Source organism: Protopterus annectens, chromosome 12.part0 (assembly GCF_019279795.1).
Source record: "Protopterus annectens isolate FY-2018-M chromosome 12.part0, PAN1.0, whole genome shotgun sequence".
In the NCBI taxonomy this organism is placed as follows: Eukaryota; Metazoa; Chordata; order Ceratodontiformes; family Protopteridae; genus Protopterus; species Protopterus annectens.
The window spans coordinates 61,680,135-61,692,369 of NC_056746.1; the positions used below are offsets into that span (position 1 = coordinate 61,680,135).

The 12,235-nt window shown below is 39.1% G+C and overlaps 1 long non-coding RNA gene across 2 annotated transcripts in view; it reads right to left on the bottom strand.

The window, feature by feature from the left end:
• Positions 1–12,235, bottom strand: part of LOC122816351 — a 2,791,022-nt gene that overhangs the window by 1,067,381 nt on the left and 1,711,406 nt on the right. For both annotated transcript variants that reach the window (XR_006367076.1, XR_006367075.1), the window contains exon 3: positions 1,015–1,059. This is a non-coding gene — a long non-coding RNA (uncharacterized LOC122816351). The remainder of the gene's footprint in view (positions 1–1,014; positions 1,060–12,235) is intronic.

Below are 12,235 nucleotides of genomic sequence, written 5' to 3' on the forward strand. Positions count from 1 at the left end.
AAGTTGGGCGCTGCACATCTTTGGCAGAATCTGCAAATTCCTATTAAATTAGGTTTGTTTATATTCTGTGGGTTAAAATATGAAACAGCAGGAGCAAAAAAGAATATGCATTCTGAGTATTTTAAATTAAGTAAAAGTAACAATTAAAAACATAGCCCCCTCGACTTACAATATCAGATTTTGATGTGTTACAGTAATTACAATATGTAGGAAGCATACAAGCTACACAGGAAGTAATGTGTACATTTAAACAAGGACATGTACAGGGACCACTACTTCATTCAGTGAATAGTGCCACAAATAAAGTGAATGATTACGATACAGCCTTTGCCATGAGAGGGAAAAATAATTATCCAGATTTAACTATTATTTGTTTATAGTTGGTACATCTGATGTTAAACTGGGAAAATCTCATTTTCTTTTTAGGCCTGAGGGAAAAGCTTCACCATTATAAATGAAATACAGTGCAACTCAACAGTAATTTAAGTTAGATTTTGTCAAATAAATAAGTGTATATCTAATATGTTTTCTATTTACAAAGATATGTGTTTGTCAGTTAATGTTACAATTAGGAAACATTTTCATGTCATCAGAATATTGTAGAAATTGTATACAAAAAGAATATTTGTTCAATACTGTCTCTACTATTTTACAGTCATCACAACTTGAATTGTAATGTGCAAAACATTTTCTATCTATCACATTATCACATGCAAAAATTAAAGACAATCCTTTCACGTGTTCTTTGAGATAGATAGTCCATTTAGTGTTCCGAGACAAAAAGGTGGGAGAAGGGAAACAGTAAGTGATGACTACAGTTATAGAGATGCTCTGGGTCAACGAAACACACATGTATGTATCTGGCAACATGATGGATGTATTTAAATAACAAAAAGAAGAAGGTTTATATTTTTAAATTACTGAGATAAGCCAATAAGTGAATAATCAAAATATTCCACATAACATTTTAATTAAGCTGAAACAGAAGAAAAAAAAAGAATGCATGCAACTGACCATTTGTTGTATATCTTCAGAACTCTGAAATGAAGATAAGCTTTCCTGTAAAAGAAGAAAATTAAAATTATAGTTAGATGCTTATTTGCCCATTATGTTGTGCCAAGATTATTGATAATGTACTTTAAATTTTGCATTTTTATTATGTATTTATTAACTAATGCATGGTATTAATTCAGATTCCACAATGGCCACTCAAAAGGCACACAGTTACTCAGTATGTCCTTAATCACACACCTAGAGCTGTGCAACAGCTGGCCTAGGTCTTGCAGGGGCAGGGCAATTTCACACTGTAGAAAACAAAATGATGCAGAAAACAGTTGACTGTTGGCTATTACTTCATTTCACTCCTTCTGAGGACTTCTTTTTGTTTGTTTTATTAGGGGTGCACAGGCCTAAATAATCTGGTATGGGTTAATGAAGACAAGATCATGTAGAGCACAGCTGGACGTAGTATTACAGATGCATACAGTGATTATAGCATAAGCGCTGCACTGCATAGGTTAAGAGAAATGAAAAAATGTTAACAACAAAGAGTTTCTTAGGTTCAAAACTTCCCCATTACAGACTTTGCTGAACCTCGATGCTTTAGTATGGAGTTATGTCTTGCACACCTCTGTAATCTAGCTGCATTTCACATGCATAGGTTATGGAGGCCTTCTATAACCCCACAGCATGCAAAGAATCATGGGTTTCTACTGCAATTAATGAATTAAGAGCTGGATGCAGATAAAGTGCCTTAGGGAGTGTCTGGCCCTCTCCTCGACACCAAGGAATCATATGCAGAGGGAGAGGAACTTTGGAAATACAGGGTTCACGCCATGCAGAAATGTGTACCACATGCTGTGGCATGTAATCCAAGTCTGAGCTCTGCTTCCCTTCTCTAGCACTAACATTTACGGTATTTTGGAATAGCACAGCAGAATGGTTTTTGAAATTCTATTGTGTTATACATAGTTCAATCTAACAAATCGATGTAAGCCCTCTCCTCTTCTTTATACAGTAGAAGACTGTGGGAAGTATATCCCTTATGAGTCACACAATACACCATCAACAATCATCAGAACATAAAACAGAAAATCAAAACACCAGATGCATACCAGTCTCTGATGTTCAACTATCTTTCACAAGTCACAGCAATGATCAGTGAAATTAAAGTTATGAAGAAAAAACAGAATTCAAATCTAATCTTCTAACTTTTTGTTAAAATATTAATCATCACAGCTCATTCTGATATAATACAGACAAAGACGTATTCCACGGCACAAGCTACACCCATAATATACAATGCTAATAATTAGGAAGTATTCAAGATCACAACACTTTTGTTAAAGATTACATTATCTATTATAATTTCTTTACATTTTAAATCATACTTTTATTTTATTTAGCATTACAGATGTTATAGAATGATCAGATTGAACTCAAAATTAGACTATGTTTAGCCCTTTTTTATTTATATGTTACAAGAAACTAATGCTCACATCAGGATAAACAGTCCAAGGCCACATGATTGGGTTAACAGGAGTAATGAAGGACAGGCCTTTCAAGACTTCTGTTTGTCAAATAACATAATCATGTTCAATACATGGTTTGTCGGAAGAGGCAGTCATAAGCTCAAATGCAGGAAGGTTCATCATGCAAATCTGATAGACCTCCTGCTTATAAGGAAAGGGAAGGGCACTGGGGTCAAATCAGAGATTACAAAGTCATCACCAATAAATTGTCTGCCTGGCATGTCAATCAGTAGTGATCGTAATTACCTAATACAAGTAGTTGAAGACTCTGAGGTCAACAGAGGCTAGGTTGAAGACTTGGAAATTGACTGGAACAAAAGCAAATTCAAGGAAATACTCACAGCTCTAGCACCCCTTTATAATGAGAAAACAGATGGAGCTGAAGAAGATAGCATCTCAAACTAGCATGTGAAAAAATAATAGAACAGATATGTAGTCAAGTCAGATATGACAATAAGGTATGTAAGGAAAGCAAAGAAAACAGAGAGTAGGAAGATGCAGGATGATGGGTCAGATTAAGAAAGAGTACAGGCTGGCTATCAAAGAAGTTAAGAGAGAAATGACATTGTCAAACACCAAGGCATCAGAAAAAGTCAACCAGCTGCTGGAAAGTGCCTGAGCAGATAAAAATAAAAACCCTATTAGGTTGTAAGGCAATGAATAAAGACAAAGAAGATAGTTATAAGATGCCATTCATAAGGGACTCAATAACTATCAGCTCACCAGTCCAAAGGGCACTAAGGGCAGTTAGCAGGAGTAGATCAGTAAACTTTTGAAAGAAGAGAACCTCCCAGAGCTTTACTGTCACATGCACAAACTAAGATGAAAGAGGAAGGAATACCCCCCTCCATGAAGTACACTAAGGAAAATGAATTTAGGGAAAGTTATGGGCTTAGATGAAATTAGAGCAGATATGACCAAGAGGTTGTCAGCATTAAGAAAGAAATGGCTCTTGGAGATACTCATTGTAGTATAGATAGACAAAGCATATGACTAGATCTGAAGAAAGTTGACTTGAGCAGTTCTGCGATAGTCTGAAGTCCCAGAAACTTCTGTAAAATTAGTATTGGCTATGTACAAGGACCAAATGACATGAGTATGAACAGTGTCAGGATGCTCATAGGGTTAACCAGTCGGATAGATTGTGTCTCAGGGTACATCTCCGACTCACTCCATTTCACATTGGTGATGGATTACATCAGCAAACAGATCACAGGGAACAGATCAGCAAAGCTGCTGTATACAGATGATTGGGAGGGTGGCCTAATGGTTAAGGTGTTTTAGGATAATTGGCTAGCTTTACAAAATCTTGCCAAGGGCAGTTAGCTTAATACTAATCTATGAATCTATGAAGTGGCACTGAAAGCAGAAGCTATACAGGACATTTAGTAAATGATAGCAAACTGAAATGCAAAACTGAAGGAACAGAGGATGAATCTGAGCACAGTCAAGACAATAGTCAAGACGGAAAATGAAGGCAATCAGAAGATGCTGGAAATTGAGCTACTGGTGAAAACAGTAGATGGTTAGGAGCTTAAAATATACTGGAGACCTGGATGAGGAGAAAGGAAGTCTCAAAGAGGTATGTGAAGTTAGAGTCAGAGGAGCTGTAGCTGACTGGCACAAAGTATCATGGGTAATGTGTGACAAGAGAATGCCTAATGTGCTGAAAAGTATAATGTACAAAAGAGTGGTGTGAACACTTTTTATGTTTGGCACATTAACCCCGGGCAACGTAGGCAGAGCAGCTGTGGAAGTCTGAGGTGATATAAATGAAGTGCTTGGCGCAGGTAATAGGATGTACACTGTAGGACAGATGAACAATTAAGATATTGTTGCAGCACAAGTAGCCCTAGCTGCTGGGAAGATGAAGAAGAATAGATTATGCTGGTTCAATCATTTTGGTAGAGAAGTAGAAGAGAATTTAGTAGTGCAGAGTTTGGTGTTGCACAGAAAAGGCAAGGAGAGACAAGGTTCTCTTGCCAAGGGACTCCACGGATTGTAAGGCATTACTGTCAATGAAGGTAGGACAAGTGGATTTGAAAAGAAAGTGGTGATGACAGATGACAAGACACTCTGCCCCTTGATAAAAGTGAAAAATGGGGCTACTGATGAAGAAGAAGAAAGCATGGAGGAATGGGAAGAAATGACAAGCTAAAACTACCGAGTTACAAAGGGTACATCTATTCTGAGTTTCAGATTTAGATATGACATTGAAAAATATAGATATTCATTGGTATCCTCAGGTCACAGATTATGTCCTAAAGTACTTACAGACTTATGCATGCCTATATATCTATAACCTAGTACATAAACCACTCATTAAAATATCCCTTAAATTATCAACAGCTGTTGCATACATTTTATTTGTTATAAATATGAGTATAGTAAGGTAATTTACTATCAGTAAATCAAATTACTGCTGCTTCATGGTATTAAAATGATTTTGGAGAAATGCAGCAATGTTGTTTTATGATTTCTGATTGTTTTCACATATGTATGCTATATATATATATATATATATATATATATATATATATATATATATATGTATATCTATCTATATATATATATATATATATATATATATATATATATATATATATATAGATGTAATAAGCCATTTAATGTCAGAAAAAAGGCTGAAAATGCCAGTAGGTCTGAGACATATTAGACATTCAGCAGCAGGCAGATATAACCACAAGTTATCAGAAAAATATAAATTCAGTGTAGTGGCCTGCAGACCTCTTGGATTGTTTCTCTTATTCAGAGTTTCATGTATCATCTGTTGTCATGTATGGCCCTCAGAGAGGCATCAAATGTTTAAGTGGGTGATAACTGAAAAAAAAAAAAAAGATCCATATAATGAAAGAACAAACTCAGTCTTGGACTATCACTTATAAACTATGGAAATGGCAAAAGAAAACTATGCAGAATGGTATTTTATTGCAAGAAGTGAGGGGGAGTAATTTAAAAACAATTCAAAAGCTCTTGTTTAGAGCTTACGGTCTTACAATAATTTTAGTGATTATACATTGTAGCTTTTTTCACATATGATTTAACATTTGAAAATAGGCTTAAAAGAAAGCTAGAACACCCAGAGTCTTGGCACTGAAAGCTTACTTAATATTCATTAATTGCTGGAGAGCGAGACGTATGTAATATTCATATGATGCCAGAGAGCAATATTGCTTCTTTATTGCAGCTAATATTCACAAGTTCACACATCACATATATGGACCAGTCAACATTCCAATATTATGAAACTGAACCTATGTACACTTTGCAGTCACTAAATATATGCTAGGGAACACAGTGTGGGGAAGGCATGCATATTTTTGTGTACAGGGTTCCTGTTATATAAATATACTGAGAAAGAAAGGATGATATGAAGGGTGACAGCTAAACAGGAAGCATATGTAGTGAAGGGTAAGCATAGTGGGCCACACAATTAGGCACAAAACTGTACTGATAAACAAGGGTAGATGTGAATACACAATACAAGGAGACACATTGACAGGACAGAGACAAATAGAGGATGGACAAACAGCAGACAGGGAGGAACAAAGAATGCACAAGGTCTGGGTTGTGACACAATGGGATGGAGATGTACGCAGCTCTGAATAGCCAGGAAGTGCTGGTTGGTGATTGGCACAGATGGATGTGAGTGTGTCCTATCAGATGACTGAAATTTGTCATAATGCCTGGTTGCAGGGGCTAAATGCTCCTCTTTTGGCACAATTAGAGGCCCACCAATGACTACATCTGCAGTGTGATCCAAGATTGGCATAGGAGATACTGACCAGTGGGATACTTTACCATCAAAGGCCTCCTGCACATTCTGCTGCATGATGGCTGGGCTATAACTGTAACTGATCCAGCCTACCTGCCTGAATGTTCTCAGATTTTCCTTGATTCCCCAGTATAGCAGTGTTCATCGCAGGAGAGGGGGGGTCTCTGAAAGTAAGAGTACCAGTGTAGCTCTCCCTGTCGTAGCATTGCATCCAAATTGGGTATACCCACAATACAGCAGCCTTGCAGTGGTTCCCAGAAGAATCACATGTCACGATAAGCCTTTGATATTTAGGTACTGCTAAGTCTCAGTCAGAGGTGTGCAGGGCTAACATCCAAGCACGGCCTTATGATAGTCAAGATGAGATGGAAATGACTGGTTTGATGCATGGCTTCCATGAGGATGTCATCCTGTACTGCCAAAACCTTGCTGAGACAAATGGATTCCAAGAATGATGGCATTCTATTCATTATGGTAACAAAGGTCACTAACATATTTACTTCCATGTAGAGGACAACAAACTCCACAATCATTGCCCTGTACAGCAGTATTGTCTGTGATCAGGAGCAGGCATGTACACAGGCATGTACACAGGATGGTCACATTAGTAGACAGCCACAAGATACACGTTTGATCCTCTAGCACTGGGAGAATATCAGCTCACGACCTCTACTGAACCCAGGCAGCCTCCATAAGCAGGAATCCTCAATGGTGAACTCAGTACAGGTCTTGTTCCCACAGAAGTTCAGCATCTCTGCTGTGAGAGGCCTCTAATTCAGCACACCAAGCCACCACACAGGTCTGCAGTCACAGGCCTTTAGTGGTATCTTCCTTACTCTCACTAGAAGGCATTGTCTATGACACATAGTACATTTTGCCACAAGAGTCTCATCTCTGCCTCCAATGACAGGACCAGCCACCCAAGTTATGGTATCAGCCACGTCATTCTTTCCATTGATATATCTGCAAATGCTGATGACTGTCACCCACTCCATTTTCCCTCCTGTGTCATGTACATGAGATGTCTATTGTAGAGCATGACTCAGTCATTGCCCTCAACTCTCTTTAACTAACAGAACATGCATCATGTTCATTCTGTGTGGCAGTGCAATTGTGCTCATCATGGCCCCATGCATCCCAATTAGATGCTACTATTTTACCCGTACTGACATGTATTGTCCCCTCTGCTCTCAGGGGAGTTGGCTTCTATCCACTATTTGTCAGCTTCATTGTCACTGATGAATGATTTTTGTGTCTTCTTTGTTATTGGGGCTATAATAGAGGTCCTAGAGGCTCCCTGGATGGATGGAATGTATGCATACTGCCACCAAATATCTGCCATAGGAGTATATTACTGTGCATCATCAGAAATATGATGGCACCAGACCTGACCCTTCAGCAGTCTGAGTGTGCATTGTATCATGTTTTTGACTTGCACATGGGCAATGATATGCTCTTGTTCAGCTGGAATGTCAGTGTTCCATACAGGAGTAATCAACCAGGTCTCCAGAAATCTTCCAGCATCAACTATAAAATATTGCCAACACCTGGGGGAAGTGTGGTATTTGTACACAGTGTTTTTGGCTCTGTATATGTCCGATTATCATGTTGGTTGCACTTAATGACTAGACGGCCATGTGGAATGTCAACGCACAGGAAGCAGCAATACAGATAACTTGTATGCCAGATGGGGGAATCATGGGGATTGTCAGGGTGCTGTGCAAACACATTGTTTGCTAACCTCTGTGCTTGGCATGCTAACTAACAGATCACAGAATAGTTGTCCTTCCTATTCACTGGCTGCAGTCTACAGACATCAGGTAGGGCCTCGCTTGTCATATGTGTGTAATCAACAGCACCCGGTTCTTCACTGGAAAACCAGTGATGACATAGAAGCTACTCATGGTGGTGATTATTTCCTCTGATGAGTTGGCATAATAGATACACCCATCCATTTATGAAAATAATGTATCAAAGAAGCTTTAAGTTTATTCTTCAGGCTGACACTATAGTATTCCCAGTGTGACATGTCTGACTCTAAAAGGTTTGTGTAGCTAGTACATCATACTTTACTTGTCCATTAGTATCCACTGGAGTAGGGAGCCCACACATTCCTCCCTATCCTGTTTATGGGCAATAATTGTCAGGAAGCACCCATAAAATATCTTTGTCTACTTTAAAATGGTCTTTCAGCTTCTGGTCAGCCAGCTGGTGCTTTGTAATACACCACAGGTATTGGTCTCATTTGTGTCCACCTTAGTCATTTGCATTTATAAATTCCGACATTGTTTTCCTCACTGCACAGGGGGTGATAGTGGGTAGTATGAATCACAACATGACTGTAATCAGTCACTTCCAGCAGTGCGCCATGTACTATCCATGTTGGCTATGAATACTAGCTGCAATGCTCCTCTGTTATTTCTCCAGCACCTTTCTAATGATAGCATTCTGTACATTCTGAGATAACAGCTACCAACTCAAAGTGAACAGATTACAGAAAAGCATACAAAAGATTTGGTACATAAGAACACACTGAGTGCTCAAAGAAATAAAAGAACAAGAAGACTTAAGGACTAACCAAGCAGATTATCTTCTTGGAGAGATAACAGCACTTCAAGATATGAAGATTAAATCATCTGCACTGCAATGCTCTGCTCACAGAAACCAACATTATTTTGCTATATCATTATTGAGGATGTCTTTATTGAAGATGAATTTAATCAAGGTTCCTCACTGTGAAGACAGATGAATTTTTTTTTCTTTTGACAGGTATAGTTCATTGAAGGAATTCATTAAAAACAGTTCTCTTATAAATATTTTATGAATTCATGCAGTTCCACTGACATTATTTCTTTATATTTTCCTTATAACTCTTCCCCTTCTTTTCCCAACATGCAATGCTTTCCTTACTGCTATTTCTCCCACTTCTAATCTCACTAGCCCTAAACACTTCCTACCACACTGAGCTCTATATCTTCCCCTCTTCCCCCATCTTTCCCAGACCTCTTCCAACATATAACCAACCTCCACTGACTATTGCCCCCTCTCTTTTCTGTCTCTCCTCCTTTCAGTGTCTTAAATTTGAACTCGTGGCCTACCCCGCTCTTACTCCTAAGCCCAAGCACAAGTATCCCATTCCCTTACTGACCACCTCAACCTTTTCCATCTTGTCTTTGCTCTTCTCGTTTTTGGTGGCATCCATCACAATCCTGGTCCCTTCCCTCTCTCCACTCCCCTTCCACCTTCATCTGCTGTCCCCCCAAAAACATCCTCAAATATCTCCAGCCTCAAACATCTCTCTATCTCTGCAATGAACACTCAAAGCCTAAACAACAAAACGTCTGAACTTCACGCATGGTAGGCCCAACACAAACCTCATATCATGGCCCTATTGGAAACCTGGCTAAAACCTCATATCAATTCCTCTGAATTTCTCCCACCTTAATGCAATATCTATAGGTCTGATATGATGCCCAAAAAAAGGAGGTGGAATGGTTATCTTATACTCTGTTTCACTGACGCTAGCACCTATAGACATTACCCTGGGTAGTTTCTCCCCTGCTGAACTACTGCTCCTAGAATGCCACATCAATAACTATAGGAAGTTTGCTATTGCCTCTGTCTATATCTCCCCAGGTAAAAACATCCCTATCCTTGAACAAATACTCTCTTGGATAAGCACCTCCATCCCCTATGAAACCATCAATCTTGGACATGTTAATATAGATTGGAACTCCTTATTGGTGACTTGCCCGAACATTTCATAAACCTGCACGGATTCTCACAACTGATCACTAACCCTGCCCACTACAGTAAAAATGCTACTGGTTCCACAATTGACTGGATCTTGACCTCTTAAAACAACTCTTGTAACCCTTCTACCTTCCCTGACTCTATTAGTGACCATTCTCCCATCTCTGCAATAAGGCACTCTCCTCATCTCTCTAAGCCCCATCTCTACAAAGACTGTAGGAAACCGACTAACTTTTCCCCTGAAATCTTTAACTACAGACTCTCTGCCATCAACTGGTCTTTCCTAAAAACTCTCCTGCTCAGTGATGCTGTTATTAAATTCAACCACATGTTCCTTGATGTCCTAAACTCTCTTGCCCCAACTCCCAAAATCAGAACCAAATCTAATTTCACACCCTGGCTCTCCAAAGCTACCCATGCTTTGATGCATGAAAGAGATGCTCTGTGGAAAAAATGGCAAACCACTAAAACTCCCACCTTTCTCCAAGGTTATAAGCAGCTCAGAAATTGTGTAAAAAAATGTATTATTTTAGATAAATGCCAATATTTACTAAATTTCAATGCTCTCACCCAAATGACCCCAAAAATTCCGGATTACTTTCAACTCCCAGCTCCACACTGGTTCTACTACCAACTCTAACCCTTTCCTCATATCACTCTCCTTCTGAAACTGCAGATTTCTCAACAAACACTTCATAGACTGCATCTTGAAACTCCTGCACTCTGTTAAATCTGCTCATCCCAACTCTTCTGTGTCACCATCACCTCCCCCTAAACCTCTATGCTCCTTTGTCTCTCAGCCTTTTAGCTTGTGACTTGTTTCTACTAAATATATAAAATCCCTGCTTATTAAACTAAAACCATGCTCTCCGTCCACTGATAAACTCCCCCCTCAATTTCTGAAAATTGCTGCTGACTCTATTGCATATCCTGCATCTATCTTAATCAGCCACTCCATTTAGGAATCTACCATACCGGAAATATGGAAATCCTTCAATACCACTGCTCTGCACAAAGGTGGCAACTGTGTTGAACCTGCTAATTATAGACAAATCGCTACTCTCTCACCCCTAAGATCCTTGAAAAAATGTATATATACTCAACTACTGTCCTATCTCATTCACAAAAATCTCCTCACCCCCTCGCAACATGGTTTCAGCCCTAAACACAGTACCTCGACTGCCTTACTATCTTTTACTCTAAAGGTTGCAGAAGCTAGAGACAACAACCTCCTTATCTTCTTCCTATTCCTTGATCTCTCTAAAGCCTTCGACACTGTGTTTCATGCCATCCTTCTTAACAAACTCTCAGACCTAAACCTCTCTCCTTCTACTCTTGGCTAGTTCCAATCCTACCTTACTGGCAGAAACAAGCTGTTGGATGGCAGCAGGCTTTCTCACCCTTCCTTGCTGTTCAAACAGGAATACCCCAAGGCTCCATATTTGGACCACTCCTTTTCAAAATTTTTACTAACAACCTACATTCAACCTACAGTCTCTCATCTTTAATACAATATGCAGACAACTCTACTCTCTTATCTATCTCCAATACTATCTCTTAACTACACAAACTAACACAGAATTATTTTATCTCTGTTGAAAAATGGCTCTGAAATAATCAACTAATCCTTAATCCAAAGAAAACTCATCTCCTTCTCTTCCTATCTCACATACTCTCTCACCTTAAATCCAACTTTTCTCTTTCCTCCCTAGGTGGCACCACTATCTCCCCTGCCTCACATACCAAACTCCTTGGGGTAATAATTGTTGGCTGACTAAAATTTGACTTGCATATACAACAGGTCATCAAAAAACCCAACAAAAACCTGGACTACTTTATAGGAACAAAAAATTCCTCACTACTCTTAACCTAGTCTTCTATATGATTCCCCCATCCTTACCAATATCCAAAGTACCTCAATGCAAAAACTGGAACAAACATACAACAAAATTGCCAGATTTATTTGAAACCAGCCACTCTCTTCACATCACTGCCTCTCACTAAACAAACTTCAGTGGCTGGAATTTCCGCATCTTCCCCTACAATCGCAACTTCACACTACCTTTTCCATACTCAACAGCCCCTCTTCCTGCCCTGCTCTAACCTCCCATGTTACCCTCTACTCTCCCCCGGCCTCTCCGGAGTGCTGATCAGCATC